Source organism: Sinocyclocheilus grahami, unplaced genomic scaffold (genome assembly GCF_001515645.1).
Source record: "Sinocyclocheilus grahami isolate Dianchi unplaced genomic scaffold, SAMN03320097.WGS_v1.1 scaffold977.1, whole genome shotgun sequence".
NCBI lineage: Eukaryota > Metazoa > Chordata > Actinopteri > Cypriniformes > Cyprinidae > Sinocyclocheilus > Sinocyclocheilus grahami.
In genome coordinates this window covers 308,294-327,968 of record NW_015506156.1, presented here as the reverse complement: position 1 = coordinate 327,968, position 19,675 = coordinate 308,294, and the positions used below count along the sequence as shown (strand labels likewise).

Here is a 19,675-nt window from a genome sequence, read left to right as displayed (position 1 = left end):
AGAAATGGGCTCTCATTTTAACCCATATCACGGTGTGTGATGCTGAACTATGAGTTTCTAATGGTGTTTGTATTTGCGCTGTTCTAAACATTAATATTTTATGTGCAACAGCAGCGTGCTGTCTCAGTGGCCTTACACATGATTTTAAATCTATTTTTTCAAAGGTTATGATGTAAATGGGGATGATTGTACTGAGAATAACTTTCATCTTTTCTTCAACTGAATACTGTTTCTGTGCTTTTTTTGAAGTATTTTAAAGAGTTGGCAGTCAAAATTAAAACTGCTGGATGATAGATAGTCTTCATTCTTTATGACAAACAAGATAATGTGAATTACAGAATGTACAATGTTTTTAAAATGTATAAATTGCGGTGTACAGCGTTTATTATGAGGGGGTAGAATCCACAGCTCAGTACTCGCTACTCAATACTCAGGAGTACTTTTAAATAGGCTACTCTTTTACTCTTACTCAAGTTGATTTTTGGACAAGTACTTTTACTCTACTCACACTACAGTTTTTGGAAGGTAATGGTACTTTTACTTGAGTATATTTTTTTCTGTACTCTTTCCACCACTGATTATTAGTAACTCAAACCCCTTTTTGTAAGCCTCTACCTAACCATCGATCATGCGTTTGTAGTTTTTCTAACACGTTTTATTCGTGTTTGCAGTTCTGGACCGAATCCTTCGCCAAAGCACAATGGATTGTGGGCAATTTTAGCCATTAGATTGTGCACGGATCCACACTTCAAAAATTGACCTGATATAGTAGACCATCCAGGGACTTTTGGCATACTCTTTTCAACATACTATGTTTTGGGACACAATTATTCTAATCTCACATACTATTTAGGATGGATAGTATGAACATTGAGATGCAGGGAGAGTCAACCTACTCAGAGTTGACTGAACTAACTCAAGTCAAGTTTCCCATCTCAGGGTAAGTCAACTCAGAGCTCAAGTTTTAAATCAGAGTTGGTTGAACCTCCTTATTGAAACGGGCCCCAGGTGTGCAGACACTTGGGTGCTTAATTGTAAACTCAACAATCAGGTGTAAACACTATAAAAAGGTAACAGGTCAATTTACCTGTCTTCAACAAAAATGGATGGCAACATTGTAGGAAGAGGAGAGGAAGAGGGAGAGGAAGCCATGGACAAAGAATAAGAGTGAAGTGAAGTGACGTGACGTGACGCCAAGTATGGTGACCCATACTTGGAATTAGTGCTCTGCATTTAACCCATCCAAAGTGCGCACACAGTGAACACACACACACCCGGAGCAGTGGACAGCCATTTATGCTGCGGCGCCTGGGGGGTCGTGCCTTGCTCAAGGGCACCTCAGTCGTGGTATTGAAGGTGGGAGAGAGTGCTGTATATTCACTCCCTCCACCAACAATTCCTGCCGGTACGAGACTCAAACCCGCAACCTTTGGATTACAAGTCCGACTCTCTAACCATTAGGCCACGACTTCCCCGACGAGGACCATGTTTCTCAAATGCGATTTGAGCAACCTTGGTTGACAATGTTGTAAACCAGGGGTGCCCAACCCTGCTCCTGGTGATCGCCTGTCCTGCAAAGTTCAGCTCCAACCCTAATCAAACACACCTGAAGCAACTAATTAAGGTCTTCAGGATCACTTAAAAATTAAAGGCAGGTGTTTTTGATTAGAGTTGGAGCTAAACTTTGCAGGACAGTCGATCGCCAGGAGCAGGGTTGGGCACCCCTGTTGTTAACCATATGGGTGGACACAGAGAGGCTGGACAGAGTTTAGCCCCACTTCAGCAGATATACTGTTGCTATAGTCATTCAGACAATTCAACAAGAGCACAGGTAAAAAACAACTTGTCTCTACGGTCTACATTATAATGTAGCCTACTATATGAGCTATGAGTACCCATTCACTGTATTCCACATTTGAAATAATATCTTGTGCATATTTTACATGTATTTTGATTGATCTACTAAGGATTGAGGGTCGAGAATGTAAAGGAGGACCCATATTTACTCCGGAACAAGAGAGAACTATTGTAAATGTGGTTTTGGCCAAAAATGTAATACGGCTCAGAAATACAATCAAGCATCCTCAATTACCACACAATTTTTAATAATGTCCATCAGGTCTCCCTGTCAACACTGGGTGAACCCTTAACTTTCTGCAATTTTTTTTTCTTTTTTTTCTCCATTTGAAAGAAATTCTGAAAACTAAAAGACCTGTGGCATGAATATTTGCAGGTAAGTAATGTACCGTTCATTTATTGTGCACTGCCCACAAAACCTTTTTACATGTACATTTATAGAAGTAAGTATGTTAAACTACACAATGTTGTCTTTTTGTTGTTGTTTTTTTTTTTTAGAGAGCGTCTTGCTAATTGATGCTGATCCAATCCCACATGAATTCAGCTTCATAGATGAGGCTGGGTTTAACCTGAAAAAAGAAGAAGAAGAAAAAAAAAAAAAAAAAAGAAACCTCATTGGCCACAGAGGTGTTTTGAATGTCCTGTGCAAACATGGTTGTAACCTCACAATGTGTGCTGCAATCACCCAGAATGGGGTCCTCCACTGCCATGCCAACACGTGTCCTTACAACACAGCCCACATATTCACATTTTTAGATGGACTACACAACATTGTTACAGCAGAGGACCAAATGGATGCAGAGCAGAAGAGATGCATTGTCGTCTGGGACAATGTGTCATTCCACCGATCTGCTTTGCTGCTCTGGTCCAAAACTGGTTTTATGAATGTTCATGATTTTCAGTCCACTATTTACCTCCCACAATACGTTCCCTTTCTTAAACCCATTGAGGAGTGTGCGTTTCTCTTTTTGGCGTGGTGGTGGAAGGTTTATGACCTCCAGCCCTATGACAGGATACTCTTCATTCAAGTAATGGAAGAGGCCTGTGACCTAATTGAAGCAGGATCTGTGCAAGGATGGATTCCGCATTCAAGAAGATTCCCTTACTATCTTGCGAGAGATGATACAGCCTGTGAGGTGGACAGAGTGCTATGTCCAGATCCAGCTAGGGTTATGCTTAAGCTTCGTTTTCCCCTCATGTATTCTTTTTGTCTCCACAAACGTTTTTATATTCTATACCCTATATAGTATAATGTTCTGATTTTCTGTGCAAAGTGGAAATGCATGGAAGCACCTTTTGGAAATGCATGGCTGTATTGACTGATTTTAAAATGTAAAGAGAAATATTCAATGTGCAGTACTGGTGTTGTGATTGGTCATTCACATACATTTACTCTTACAATATCAATGGGGAAAAATATCATTAGAAAAGGAGAAACATTACACGTGTTTAAGATTACGCGCAACAGTGTTTAAGTGGTTCAAACAGGAAAGTTTGTGCTGATTTGATTTCTGAAAAATTTGCCTGTACTGGGAATAAATGTTGTCATTTTTATACTTCTCATGATGTGTTGAAATGACTGAATGAGTAAATATGATGTTACTGACACGGAGACGGAGAATACAAACCACACAATTTACATTTGAGTGTATTATGGTAAATTTGAAGGTATTATCTCAAAGACTTAGTGCTCCGAGTGGCCATAGAAGTTAGAAAAGACCTTTTTTATTTCTTTGTCAATTATAACCGCTTGGAAAACAAACAAAAAGGAGATAGGTAGGAAGTGCTATTTGAGAAGCGAGCATCCTAATATAATAGGTACTGACCAGTCATGGAACTAGCTTCACTCTGCATCACTGTAATTTCCAATTCTTATGAAAAGGGCCTATTGTGACTTTAATTCTTATATTTGTGATGTAGTTTCTTGTTATTTGAATGTTACATTTTAAAGTTGAGACAAGCGGAGCCTCCAGGACAGCTGGTGCTTCACACCTCACAAGACCACAATCCATTCTTGGAGAGCAGTAAACTGAACTGCTGATGTGGTTTGGGTTAGCACGTTACCAGCCACATCTTAAATTAAGCTATTCCAGATTTAATTTCATGGTCCTGTTGATGTAATTATTAAGCATTAATCTTCTCTCTCTGCTTCTCTTGTAGCCTCTCTCGTTTTATTACAACTTTTCCCCCAAAAGTTGCCTTAATCGAGACATAAAACATCTGAATACACAAGAACTGTATGGACATCAAATGTCTTTTTTAGAATTTTAATTATATATATATATATATATAAAATGTTTTGATTTAATGATATTTTGATGGTGAACTCAATACACTGTCAGATTTATTTTAAACATGATTGACACAAACAGCATGCAGTCAGTGCAGATGTCTAACCCCTTTGACCCACAGATAGGACATATGGGTCGGTAAAACACGCACTAACCCATTGTGTACAAAGACAGATAATAGTCATCTGGTTGTGTATGTCCTTGTTTTCTGTTTATATATTTGCATGCGTGTTGTTCTGTTTCTCATTTGTTCAGGTCTGTTCTGCTCACCAGTTCTGTCATTACTAAATAAAGCAGATTTCCCTCTGGGCAATTTATTTGTAAATGGTTGCCCTAACACTGTTTTTCAGTAACAAAGCTATGATATTCTCCCCATTACCCCACATCCCACCAAAACACACACACAGTTCCTTACATTTTCCGGCTTATTTTCAGCTGTGTCTGAATCACCAGTGAGTTACAATTTCTATAGACTTAGAATTATTCAGGTTGCTGACTGGAAAAAAAAAGTCTTCAGTCCGGTTCTGAATAGAGCTTTCACAGTGGATAGGAAAACAACTGAGCTGTATGAAACACAGAAGCTAGACTGGCCAATAAAATGTGTTTGACATTACATCAGGGGCGTAGAATTAGGGGGGGATGCTACACTCTTTAAAAAATAAATAAATAAAAAAACCTTCTTCAGTGGTTCTTTGGAGTGGTTAAGGTGCTAAATAGCACCACTGCCGTATAAAGAACCCGTTAAGCCCCTGTATGGTTCTTCAGCGGTTCTTTGGAGTCAATGAGGTGCTATATAGCACCACTACCGTAAAACCTGTAAGCCCCTGTATAGTTCTTTAACTCTCTCTTAATCTAGTTGGGGAAAGGGTTACAACAACATTAAAATACAGTCTATTTCTTGAAGATATAATTTTTTTTTGCCCCCAAGACCCCCATAAGGAAATATTCCAGGGCCCCCACATGAGACCTTTGACCTCAGAAAAAAAGGACCTCTCCATAAACAGCAACATCAACTTCACACATTAATGACCAGTTAGACTTTATTTCTGGAGTATCTAAAACAGAAGTTCTTTATTGCGAATTAAGGTTTAGATGTTTCTTTTTTCAACTTACCGTTTTGGTGAATAGTGTTATGTATATAAATAATGTTTTGTAATTTCAGACACATCTGAAATATGTTATACCATTGATAGAAAACTGTGCATTTAGGAGTTAGTTTGAGGCACTGATGAATTTCTGTGGCATTTTGATTGGTTGTGTTTGAAAAAGGAAATCAAGATACTTCCTGTTAGATTTTTGTGCGTTACATAGAGAATTGTGTTTTGTTTTGCAAAAAAGGGTTTTATGAAATTCTAAATGAGTCAAAAGCCGGGAATGAGTGTATGGTTTTGCATATTTGGTGTGTGGTTCTGGTGTTTGAGTGTCAGGTTTCAGAAATTATGTGGCAATTAAAAATTGAGTGTAAGGAGTTGAAACTGTATTAGCTCTCTATATAAAGCATATGGACAGAAAGACAAACGTTGTGCTGAAAGATGCACAACACACAATCTTACAGCCTAGGATGAAGCCATTATGTACATCAGGGTTCCTCAACTCTTGCCCTGGAGGGCCAATGCGCTGCTTTTGAGTTTTGTTGAGATTAGCTCCAACCCTGATCAAACTCCCCTACCTGTGATTATCTAATGTTTCGAGGTGAATGTGTAGTGGTCAGTCACCGCACCGGTGTGAATACTTTAATGTTATTTAGAAATCACAGATTCTCGCCTACGTCTTGGAATATATGCCCCAAATAATAATTTTCACCGGATATTGTTATCAGAACAAGTAACAAGTCTGCCATGTTTGTTCTGACCAAAAGCTTTACAATAAATCGCGCTACCAATGGTGATTAAATCTAACGATTGATTAGCTCATAATCACATCAAACTGTGCAAATTATTATTATTGTTATACTTTGTTCTCAAATTGTTAATGTTAACAATATCAGCATTGCGTGACTACATGTATGTAGTGTGTATTAGCGATAAAATTTCTGTACAGTCTAATCTCTAATTGTCATTCGAATTTAATAAAGAATTTTTTTTAACCCAAAAAGCAAATTATTCTTCCTTTTGAACTGGTTCTCTTTGAAATACAAATCCTGTGAAATCCCAGGCTATCTGTAATCAGATGCACATTTAAAACTGGAATAATTTAATTTCAGTAACATGGGTTTCATAAACACATAATCCTTTCTGGATTACAATCCACCATCAAAACGATAAATAATTATTCCAGCTGCTGTGAGAAAAGGCTAACGATCCACCACCTGCAGCATCCGCACATGCAATAGCCTACTAGCCGGGACTCAAACTTTATGTTTACAGACGTGACGTAATGATGCAGCAGCATGCTCGAATTTCCCATGAAAACCTACCCGTACCACTCAAATTAGAAAACATAATTATAAGCTTACCATTGTGAATCGGGCTAAAGTAAGGAGATATTTTTGAACACTGGCTGATTATGTACTTGCTCAAATATTGATTTTGGATCATTTTTAACCAAAAAAAAAAAAGTTACGGACTGCAGCTTTAACTTAATGTTGTTAAACTGACTGTACAAAGCAACAGTAAAGTTTTATTTCAGAATCATCCTGGTTTCAATTCGATTAATATTAAAATAAATATTTTAATCTGCTCTTATGTCCCCACCAATGTCAAAAGCTTCTATACTGTGTTGGTGCATAAAATGTTACATTGAATACGGACCCATCTCTAAGATCTCCAGTTTGGTAATTGTGTTTTACAAAGCAATGCTATCCACAGGCAAAGGCAACCAGTGCCAAAAATTGAACTTTTTGATCTATAATGCTCATTTACAGTTTTTTTTTTTCTCAATTGCTAACAAGCAATGTTCAATACTGAAATCACATTTTCTAAATGGTTCACACACTTAGCGAAACAGAAGTTTATGCTAAACAAACTGAATAATTTAATTGTTTTCAGACAAAATTAATTCAATGGCCTCATTTCTCAAAATCCACAAACACTTTTGTCATTCATACTCCAAAATCTGCAAAACACTATATATTTTCAGCATATTTTTTAAAATGCTAACAAATTGCTTTCAAAATTGTTAAAAGCACATTCAAAATAGAATGATGGTAATTTCCATGTATTTATGCAGTAATTATTTTGAAATATAGAAAATAAAATAATCAAGCTAATTGCAATTTCAGCTGAAAGCCTACTCAGGTGTCCTGCTTTAGTCTCATTAGCATGTTTTAGTAAAAGGGGATAGCTTGGAACTGATTTTGTTAGGAAATATGGATCAGGTTGGTGGGGAAAGTAGAGTAGTAGAGAGAACGCGAGAGTGCATGGAGGACAAAGGAGAGGAAAACCAAGAGCTGTGATCTCTGCTGAGATTAGGGCCACAATTATTGACCATGTTGTAAATCATGGCCTGTCTTTGAGAGAGGCCGGTCAAAGGGTGCAACCAAATCTGCACAGTTGCACCAATAGTACAAATTTTCCGACAAAACAACAGGTGAGATGAGCATCCTTTGATGATAACTGAACTACGTATTACAGTACAATATGATGTCTATATTTTTACATGTACCAACATTTTAAAATTGATTACAATACACAGTAATTGTTTTGTTTTAGGATCCAAAGGTTGTCTCCAAGGGGAGGGAGAGGCAAAATCTTTTTCAGATGTGCAGGGAATTGTCATTGATGACATGGTCGTTGCCAACAATTCAATAAAACTGCAGGAAATTCGGGAGAGTGCTGGCACACAATATTACTTTTGCAAATGTGAATATGGTCAGCACAATGACAATTGCCAATTGAGTCCTAGAGAAGCATAAAATAAGGATGAAGCAATTGTACACTGTACCCTTTGAGAGAAACAGTGAATGTGTGAAAGAACTCCGGTATCAGTATGTCCAGGTAAGATGTCTGTTCAGTTACCAAACAGGGTACATACACCGTTAAGCATAATGTAAATGACTGTAAAACTGTCTGTAATTTAGAGGGTGATGGAGATTGAAGCTAGGTGAACTCCACATACTTTTATCTTTGTGGATGAAGCTGGATTCAACCTGGCAAAAACATGCTAAAGGGGAAGAAATGCGATTGGACAGAGCAACCATGGATGTCCCACGCCAGAAAGGATCTAACATCACAATGTGTGCAGCGCTGTCCAATGATGGTTTGCGGTTACACAAACCACTCATTGGCCCCTACAATACAGAGAGGCTAATTTCTTTTCTGGATGACCAAGATAATCAGCTTGTGCCAGCAGAGGAGAGAGGGGCATCAAACTCCCCTACCTTCATTGTTGTGTGGGATAATGTGGCATTCCACCACTCTGCTGCAGTCACAGACTGGTTTGCTGTACATCCCAGGATGTCAGTATTATACTTGCCTCCATACTCCCCTTTCTTAAACCCCATAGAGGAGTTTTTCCTCTGCGTGGAGGTGGAAGGTTTATGACCACCATCCATATGACCAGATGACTTTACTGGAGGCAACGAATGCGGGGTGTGGTGACATTTTCTCCTGAAGACCGCCAGGGTTGGATTAGACATTCCAGAAGGTACTTTCCAAGATGCAGTGCCAGAGAAGACATCAGATATGATGTTGTTGATAAACTTGAGGTCAAATGCAAGCAAGAAGGAGGACTAGAACCCTCACAGTATTTTACAATGACTGCGCATCAGTGGTGAGCAGTGACTTTTTTTTTTTTAAATCGGATATGCTGAGCAACTACTCCAGTAACAGACCATGCAAAATACCCAAAAATAATATTTAAAATATTGCCAAGTAACGCTGCAACCTTGCAAACAATAATAAAAACAGATAAGGACTTTAACTGTAAGCAACACGAGCTCATGCACAACAAAGAGAACAATAACATCTTAATGTTCAGAGGATTTGTTTAACGTACATCTTCAACATGCATTGTCTGACAAAAAAAAGTTTAAGATGTTTTCAGTAGACTTTTTAAAAATTTGCTTTGCTTGAGAAAACAAAAATATAAGGTGACATTGCTGCCACACACTATTTTTTCCACTCAATTGTCATAATAACGAGATGTTGTTTTAACAACACCGTTTCTCATGTTTTCTTGTTAAAACGGCATCTTTCCTCCATAAAAATTAGAGGTTTTTTCTCGTTAACTTTTTTTTTTTCCTCTTAATGAGGTGTTTTTTTTTCTTCTATTCATAAATACATGTCATAAAAACAATGTTTTCCCATTATAATAGATATATAGTACAGTATATGAGTGAGCTAAGGGATTGTCCACGCTGCTGTCGCCACAGTCCTGACATAAACGAGGATCTGCACACTGCTGAAGTTATTGAAATAGGCCTACACAGTTTTAAATATAATTTTAATGTAATTGTTTTAATTGTAGCGGCATGTGTATTAGTATTCATCTCCAATCTGTCTACAATATAATGCTATCCAATTACTGCAGTATTTAGATACAAGTCCAAGAATTGCACACAAAAAATGCAAAATGCCTCACATCTCTTGCAAAATGAAGCACTGCATTCAAAATATCACACGCATCTCAAAAGCAAACATTTGCAAACACCTTTGCCATAATATTCATTCCTGTTAGATTTTTGTGTTTTACATGTGTTGTGTACAATTTACATTGTGTGTTGTTTTGCAAAAAGTTATGAAACTATGATACTTCTATAAAAAGGTAAAAATCTGAATTACAGTAAGATTTTTTTTTTTAGAAACAAACTTTGTGGTAAATGGCAATATGCCACAAACGCTGTCGAATGAGTTTAAGTTATATTGAATCTAGAATATTCCTTTGCTGGAATATTCCATGTGGACAGTATCAGCACAATGGCAACTCTTATAATCCTGGGGTGTCCAAAAACGTTCTTTAAACTGCTTCAGGGCAATGAATGTTTGAAATGAAATATTATTAATTTGGCTGGGCTGAATTCCAGAGCTTGCTGAGTTTAATGTAAATAAAACTTACTGTGTGAGTTAAGTCCTCTTGTTGGCAGTCATACAGAGCTAAGCAAACCATCATTTAGAAGCACTAAATCCTAACCCTGAATCTGGGCACATGACATTATGCCTGGTCTTTAGACTGACAAAGTTTAAGGGCTAAAAAGAGAATGGTGTGTACTCCGTATCATGTGAGAGGAGAATTTTGGCACTTTTAACATATGTGGTATCATAGACTTTGTGGATTCCGTCTTGACTTGTTTCTAAAGGGCAATCAAGACAACCATAAGTAACTATAAAATAGTTTTATTCATTTTTTTCCCCCCATCAGTGATTGCATTTTTGAATTATTCAGAGATTCAGTTCAGTTTAAAAAGTCAAATTTTTTTTCTTTTCCTTTTGCCCAAAGACCTTTGGTAAAAAATGTGCTCTTTGCATGCAAAATGTTTCCATCTGTGAAGTAGTAGACTTGACTCATTTGCTGATTAAATGGCAAGGGAAGCACAAAGTTACTGATTCAACACAACATATGTGACAAATAAAGGCCTTGAATTCTTACCATTTGCTGAAATCCACTGAAGTGAAATAAGTATGGAGTATTAGTGCTGCTTTTTAAAGGTCAGTATCACTATCACTGAAATATACTTTATACTGCCCAACCTCCAAATCTTTACACCTCCAGAGTGAGAAAAAGTGCTAAGAAAATCAGGACATAAGAACATTTTCTTCCCACAGGCTATATTCAGCATGAACAATTAAAACATTCATAACTATACACTGTCCATCATAACTGACAAATGTATACATAGAATCCGAAAATTTTACATTTGTAAATTACACGCTTGTAAATAACGTATCTGTACATGCATTTAAACAATTACATGTTTTTTTTCTCTCTATTTTTCTACTTCTGTATATAGTGCATAAAATGTTTTGTGAATCAATTTAAACAAAAAATTAATCTCATTGTTTGTTCTATACAAGTCGAACTGAAGCATGACAAGTAATGCAGCATTTGTTATGCCATTAATTGTTAGCATTTTGACATTCTGTGTGCTATGACTACCACTAGTTTTCAATCACAAATGAACAGTCAATGTTTTGACTGAATGACTCTATTTTGAATCATGTTTGCTGTGTTTTGATACAGTTAGTATATGTAGAAAAAGGTATTCAAGATTTTGAAATGTAGAGTGTGTATTTAACAAAATGTGGTTTTGGCCAGAAAATTTACTATTTGGCTAATTGTGTCATGTAGGTATGTTCAGTGGTGGAAAGAGTACTGCAAATTTGAACGCAAGTACTGTTACTGTCAGACTCTGTTCCTTGTTTTGTGTGTGTTTTGCTCCCTGTGTGCCTTCCTTGCCCTTATTTGGTCCTTCCTGTTCCTGTCCCCATTTAGTTCTATTAGTTCCAGGTGTTCCTTGTTATCCTCCTCACCTGTCTGCCTCTCGTTATCTGCCCTATTTGAGTTCTAGCCTGTTCTGTTCTCCCTTGTCCGGAATTGTATATGTATACCTTGCTACGTGTGTTTTCCTTGGTCCCTGGATGTTATTAAAATCTATATGTTTGAATTCCACTCCTCGTCTCCTTGCTCCATCTCGGTGTTCCTCACAGTAGTGCACTGTGACAGTTACATTGCTGAAATAATACTCAATTACAAGTGGTCTCAGAACACTTGAAATATAGTGCAAGGAAACATCATGATGATTTTGTGCCTTTCATGGGGCGATACATTATGTCTGAAATCACGCTTCGCCGCTTCTGGGTCCTAACGCTCTGCCAGATGCCCCAAGAAAACAACAAACTGTGCTAATATACACCCACAATGTCATGAAATACTGAAAAAAAAATTATAACCCTAGCCTTAATCTCCATACTGAAATCCCAGATGGCCAGACAGTGATTCAGCTAAAATATTAGTGTCTAAGACACTGTGAGCACGGAGACTGTAGTGTGCACAGCAAATTTTTAAATGCTTATCTTAAATATGTAATATGAATTAAATCTTGCTCATAAATGGCTGTAAAATGAGTAGAGGCATGGACCCGGAAACAGCAGTCCTTACATCATGACTTAACAAGAGGATTCTCCCGAAGCCGTCAAACTGACGTCATCAGAGCCAGAATGCCATTCCAGAGCGGAAGCGAATTTACAGTTTTTGATTAAAGATTATGATGGCAGACAATTTTTATTTATTTATTTTTCAGTGTATAGACTTGCATGGTTTAATTGTTCACTACAAGGCTAGTATTGTGCACTAAAAAAGTAGGGTCATTTTTGATTTCATGACGAGTTTAACAATAATTTTCAATACCAATCGGCAAAACTACCACATACTGTGTACTGCCATATAGATATTTTACTATCTCATGTTTTTGTCCATCCATTTTTTCAAGGCAATCATTATCTCAAGCTTTGAGTGGTTTAATCCAAGTGTTCTAAAAAGACATGTTTGCTTTATATGATGAACTATTTTATTTACATGCATATAAACATTGATCAATTAACATTACAAAAATCTCAATCTGAAACATTTGTTCATTCTGTATTTGTGTCTTTAAAATAGGGTTATTTTGTTGCAAAAGCTTACAGCACAAGGAAGCTTGATTTCAACTTTGATTTCAAACTGAATTTAATTTACAAAAAAAGACAAGTGCACAGTCAGTAATAAAATTATAAAACAAATGACCTCAATTCAGCTGAGGTATTTGAAAAATGACAATGAATTTTTATAAGCAGTAATTTAAGAGCCATATATGTTATTTATTTAGATAAATGGAACATCAGATGGCTTTGACCTGTAATGTCTGTACAATGTAGTGATACAGTTAGACAGACTAGGATATTTATATGCCTACAAATCATACAAATATCCCATTCCAAAACATTTCTAGCATAAACTTACATTGTAAAGAAATTAAAGTTCCATCTTTGTGTCACAAATCCGGTCTTTGAACTTCCGTTCACTCACCACCAGAGGACACCCGCTCACCACAAGGACTCTCACACTACACAGACTGTTGCACTATACCCTGGACTACATTTCCCATCATCCATTGCACTGATTACACCCACAGCTGTAACCAATCACACACCCTGCATAAGCCATGGACTTCCTCGGTTTCATTGCCGTGTATTTTTCTGCGTTTATCACTCTCTTAGTGATAGCTGCTTTACGGAGCCATATCGTGTTTTCATAGTCTAGTCTAGTCTAGGTATTACCTGTTTCCTGATTCTTGCCTGTGTACCTTGGATTATCTATTGTTTTAGCGTTCAGATTCTGTTTGCCCCTGCCTGGACTATTGCTGCGTACCTGGATTATCTCTCGTTGCTTTGCCCTGTTGGATATTGTTCGCCGGAGTCTGATCACATCTGTCCTTGGACTACTCTTGTGTTTCGACCCTGCCTGAGTTACTGACCACGTCTCTGTCTAATGAAGCTTGCAAATGGATCTGCACATCTCTCATCTCATTCGCCCCGTTACACTTTGATTGTTGAAAGACTTTCTGGTGCATTTCACTTACAGCCAATAAAATTTCTAGTTGCATTTTCATCGGTCAGGTGTGGATCTATTCTAAATGGTTGATAACTTTTGACAAAGTTTAATCCAGGAGCAAAGATAAATAATTTCTACTTTAAATGCATGGAGAGATCGCGACTGCACACAGTCCGAGTGTGCACAAGAAGTTCATTTGTATAAGTTAGGCCTATTTGAGAGCTCGCATCCAGTTTTCTGCGATTGCATGACTGTGTACTCCTGTTACAATAAAGTGCTCGCCACATTTGTGGGAATGATTAAAATTATGTGGAATACCTGGAATCCCGCGTGGACATTCAGACTCTTTAATTGACAGGAGGCGGATGCGTGTCAAACTCATTGTCGGAGAGGAAAGAGAGACGCAGCTTGTATCGGTGTACATTCCGTAGATACTGTGGAAAATGAGTAATGGAACCGTGTCAGATATTTCAGTATCAAAATATAGATATTTATGATAACACTACCGTGTAGTTTATTTCTACAAACTTTGAGTCCATAAATTACGCTGAGCTCCCTCACTGTCTGATCAGCTCTTCAGAACCTGCTGCAGTGGTGGCTTTTCCCGGTTCATGTATCAGGGCTTTTATTGGTCCCTTTATGATCTTTATCTTATTTTTATTGGCTACTGAAGTTCCGTCAAAGGTTTGAATATCAATTCAAATTGTGGGCGTACTCAGTAACGAACTATGATTTAAAATTAAGTAGATTATTTAGTTTAATTTTTACTTAAGTACAAGTAAAAGTACAGCTTTAAAAATATACTCAAAAAAGTACAAGTACCCGAAAAACAATCACGTAGTTTGTATTCACCAAAACTGATTTACTGAAGTTAAAACACGGACGGAATTGGCATTAGCACGAGTGCTGCTTGCTGTGAGGTGGGAGCGATGAGCCGGCAGAGGATTGCTCAGCCTTCCTCGAACAGTTGTTCACGATTTCTGATTTACTTAACGTATACTGCGTGAGGGGGGCTGTGATTGGATGATGACAGGTATCGGTGATCATTCAAGTGATCAGCACTGCTGCTGTTGTATCAGTCAGTGGTTAGATCAGCGTAGTAGTTAAAAAACGGGACAAGGGAAGTCACGTACGGGACAAATCAATTAGGCCCAAAATACGGGACGTCCCGGCTAATACGGGACGGTTGGCAACCCTAACGGTCATACACATAACATTATAATGAGAACACTATTATAATAAAATGCTGTGAATTTTTTGAGTTCAGTTGCCATGTTTCTGCACATTGTTGCATGAAGAACGCGTCCACAAAAGGAGTTCATTAAGAGCCGCGCAGACACGTTTGTGCATTTGGGGCATTTTGTGCAGATAGCTTATAAGTCGTAATATTAACGTTATGTTGTATAAATAACGAAGCTTATTCTATATGAGATAAATGATTAGTTAAATACCATTGATTAAAAACCTGCTATCAAATGCGTCACTCTATTGGTGATCTTCAGCGCACGCAGCTCAAAACAGAAATGCAGAACATTAATAACTACTGTCACATACATAACATTATAATAAGAGCACTATTGTAAAAAAAAAAATATTGTGAATTCTTAGGGTTTCACGTTTAATGTTAACTATTTTAATCAAAACATAAAACATTATTTACCCTGTTTGTTTCTGCGAGGCGTCCGTTACACATTTTCCCTGTGTGTTAATGTCAGTAATTATGACTGTCGAATGTCTGACTTGACTCTTGGTAATGTATTTTGCCCCCCGCCCCCAAACATATGATTCGACTACAGGAACGTGCACAGTCATTTTGAGGGGCAGGGGCTCAAGTGGAAAAAAGGGCACATCTCATTTATTTTTTCTAAACAAAACGTTAAATATATTAACAACTCTGACGTACTTACCAATTTCTTTTAATTCCCTCACACTCACCCAATTGTTTCATGTTGTTTCATTTTTCAACAAATGTCTACAAAATAATCAGTTCACAATGTTGTTATAATTACACTTACTGTACCATGCACAGACACACACACACACACACAAACTGATGGTGACAAGAACTTTGTTTCACATTTGAGGGAGGGCTAAGATCTATAAGCATACAACATACTAATAGAACGGATAGTTCTGTCAGGACCACTATTGTCAAAATGATAGATACTTGGCATAAAGTTTGGTTTGGCGGTATGGTTCTGTTCTGGGCAAAAACCTCTCTGCCCATCCATGCAGCCTGTCAATAACAGAGACTGGGGCAGCAGCAACTTACAGAAGGCAGCGAAGGGGTGCTCTTCTTTATAAGCAGCTGAGCAGCAAGCCCCTTACCGGAGGAGAGTAGCAGCGAAGGGGTGCTCTTTATAAGCAGCTAAGAAGAGCAGCAAGCCCCTTTAAAGCAATACCTGAAAAAGTTGCAGAAAGCCCACTAGAATTGGCAGCCTAGTTTGCAGCAAACATAGCGTACTGCAGCCATAGAAGCGAGCAATGAACGGATCAGAGATCGCAGATTCTACCTGGCCTAAAAGCTTCAGCATCCATTTAAAAGTCTATAACAACAGCACATAACTCAAATCAACTCATCAGTTTCTAGGTTGGCCTTCTCCCATTGACATTTGTGCTCGTTGTATTACATGTCCTCAATCTGACAACCCGCGTGAGCATAGACAAAAATCCTTACCAATACACTAGATAGCTTTGCAACAAGCATGTTGCTTGCTTAATCACAGCATGTTGCAGTAGTCAGAGAAACTTAAGGAAATAACATTCCCAATACTAGATGAGCCATAAGCAGCAAGCATATTTCAAGAACAATCGGATGGCCTAAACAACAGCTTAAACAACAGATTTTAAAACAAGCCTCAGCTGTGGTAAGTTTAACTGGATAACGTTAATGTTACCAGTGTGTCAAAGTACAACCAATAAGCCTAAAGCAACAGCGTGCCTAGCAAACAAACATGTTACTGAACAACTAGCCTTAAACAACGAGCAATATTTGACAATAGTATTTGCCAACATAGCGTTAAGCAATGAGAATTAAATAAGAAACTTAGCAGGAAATGTTGCTTAATAATATTTTTATGGGGGAAGCATCCATAGCATTAAGCAATGAGAATGAAAAAAAAAATTAAGCGCTGCTTGCACTTGCTTAGAATAATTTGACTATATTTAAATCCCTTGTGTCCATTTGAGCGCTCAGTCGTAACCTTCCAATCACCACCGAAGTTTTTTTTTTCCTTTCCTTCCCTTTCTCAGCCAGTTGATCATGTTTAATCAACACGTCATATCACCCTAATTTCTCATGCTCATATTACTCAGCGTGAGCACATATTCAAGCGGATCAGAAATGATGAATTTCTAATAAGTATTGAGTAGCAGTCCGGCAGGGGAAGCATACACCCTGCGGAAATACTTCGTCATTTATATTATATTCTTATATGTATAGAAGCCATTAGGAGCGATAAAAGCGTGCTTCTGACGCAGCTGAAATCAACCGCACACTCACACAGCTAATGAAACATCAACCTTAGAAATAAACAACCATAACATTGAGATTGTGCTGCTGAATACAGCGAACCCCAGTTGAAACGCATACACGAGAATGCATTTAAACTTGTCCTCATGGCCTTAACTATCGGCGTGTCCTCAGAGCGACTACATGCTCTAGACTTCGTGTTGCTCCAGCTGTATGAACACAGATGCGTAAATGCTGCAGCAAATATGCTTTTTCCAATTAGCAGACCAGGTAATATACACAGCGATATGGATTAAAACAGCATTCACTTATCTTAGATGTGGACTTCAGACGTTCTGAAACACGCTGCAACAGTTTGATTTGCGAGCAGCGATGCGTAATTTGCTCCGGAGCAAGCTGAAAAGCTGCTGAATAATACTGAATAGAGCTTATATAGGAATGCCGCGATAGGTGTTGTATTCCTATAGGAAGATGTGATCAGCTGAAGCTTGTCTCACGTGACCTGCCAGAACTAACGCTAACGCTTATTTGTTAGATGAGGAGCCTGAGATCAGAATTATGAAGTTATTGTTTAAGGCAGGACACTTCATGTACTGTTCAGTTTTGAGATTTTGGTCTATTTTGTACGGTGACGCATTGCTGCCACACACATATTATTTTTTCCACTCAATTATGTCCTAATAACGAGATGTTATGTCGTTTTAACACATCTTTTCTCGTTTTAACGACATCTTTTCTCGTTAAAACGACATTTTTTCTGGTTAAAACTACATCTTTTCTCGTAATAACAAGATGTTTTCTCGTTAAAACGACATATTTTCTCGTAATAACGACATCTTTTCTCGTAATAACAAGATGTTTTCTCGTTAAAACTACATCTTTTCTCGTTAAAACGACATCTTTTCTCGTAATAACGAGATGTTTTCTCGTTAAAACGTCATGTTTTCCGTTATTATAGACATATGGTACATTATGTGAGCGAGCTAAGTGACTGTCCGCGCTGCTGTCGCCACAGTCTGACATAAACGAGGATCTGCACGCTGCTGAAATTATTGAAATACACTGTTTTAAATGTATTTTAATGTAATGGTTTTAATTGTAGTGGCATGTTTATTAGGATTCATCTCCAATCTGTCTACAATATGCTATCCAATAACTGCACTGACCCATGACTCCTTTAGGCTATGATCAGATCAAAACAGGGCTTAATATTTCTTTATTTGAATGACTGAAGTTTGATTTAACAACAAATCAAAATACGAAAAAAAAAAAAAATTAAGAGATTTTCTAATAGGCTAATAATAATAATAATAATAATGACAACAACAACAACAATAATAATAATAATAATAATATGAATAATTATTATTATTTATATGAGGATATATAAATAGATACATAATAATAATAATAATTATTATTGTTATTATTATTTATCTATTTATATATCCTCAATTCACTTTACTTCACTGGACAACTGGACTATCCAAAACAGTCCGGATCAGGCACACCAAGGTCCTGGCAGGACGTCAGGAAAAAATGGCATGATTTTTCAAGCCAGGATAAGGTGAGAGATTCTGCTGTCCGTAGAGACCGGGCGAGGACAGGTGCGGGGACCAGTTTGGTGCAACCCTTAACAGCACATGAGGAGAAGGCACTGGCAATCATGGGAGACACAGTCTCACACGGAATCCCTGGGGGGATTGACGTTAGAAGAGGTGACGCTGAACAGGCCTCATGTTCCAGGTCATCGCCACCCCCCCAATGTGCCATGCTCCCCAGACACCGAGCCACCTGCAGCACTCTCCTCACCTGGCAGCACCGAGCTGGAAGGCTGCACTACGCCACCACCTCCCGTACACACGTCTTCGCCAGGACTTTGCTACAAGACCTCACGACGTCACTCCACAATCTCACCATGTCGGTGTAGCGAAGAGTTGGTGAACATTGAAAAGGAGAAGTTGGTCGTGTTGCAGAACATTCAGCGCCGGTTGCCCGAAGCAAATGAGCTCGCTCGCCAGTCTCTGGAGCTGAAGAGAGCCAAGCTGGAACTGGCCAAGCAGCAGCATGCCCTAGCAGAGGCGCAATTCAACAGGCCCTCAATCTCGGTAACAATCTTGCTGCCAGCTGAAGGTGAGCCAGTTGTTCTTGGTTTATAGATTTTGATGTTCCTTTCCTCACAGTTCCTAATCTGATTTTGGTATGTGTTTGTCTTTATAGATGCTGAACAGTCACACCAGTGACCGTGTCTGTGTGTGATTGTATGCACATTTTCATTAAAAATACTTGATCATCAACAAGATTGTATGTCATTCTGTCATCCTTAATGAGTCAACAACTGATTCTCTATTGCCATTGGAAACCTACGCATAAAATCTTGCTCTATCTATGAGATACCTTATTTATCCACAAGGAAATTAAGCAGTGTCAATCTAAGTGCACAATCAGATATAAAGGCTTGTTTGAAGAGGCTGCGTAAAGACATTAGTTTGTAATGTACATTATCTGTGTGTTTGACGACGCGTAAGGCTATGCATGAGGCAAAGCAGCGGAAAGGGAATCCTCTGACAACCATGTGACCTGCGTTCAA

The 19,675-nt window shown here is 38.1% G+C and overlaps 1 protein-coding gene and 1 long non-coding RNA gene across 2 annotated transcripts in view; one reads left to right on the top strand and one right to left on the bottom strand.

Moving 5' to 3' along the window:
• Positions 1–19,675, bottom strand: part of LOC107565054 (collagen alpha-1(XXV) chain-like) — a 284,160-nt gene that overhangs the window by 24,664 nt on the left and 239,821 nt on the right. The window lies entirely within an intron of this gene.
• LOC107565053 (uncharacterized) lies at positions 1,683–3,482 on the top strand. Its single transcript, XR_001606320.1, has 3 exons — positions 1,683–1,831; positions 1,968–2,233; positions 2,356–3,482. It is a non-coding gene; the product is annotated as an uncharacterized lncRNA (long non-coding RNA).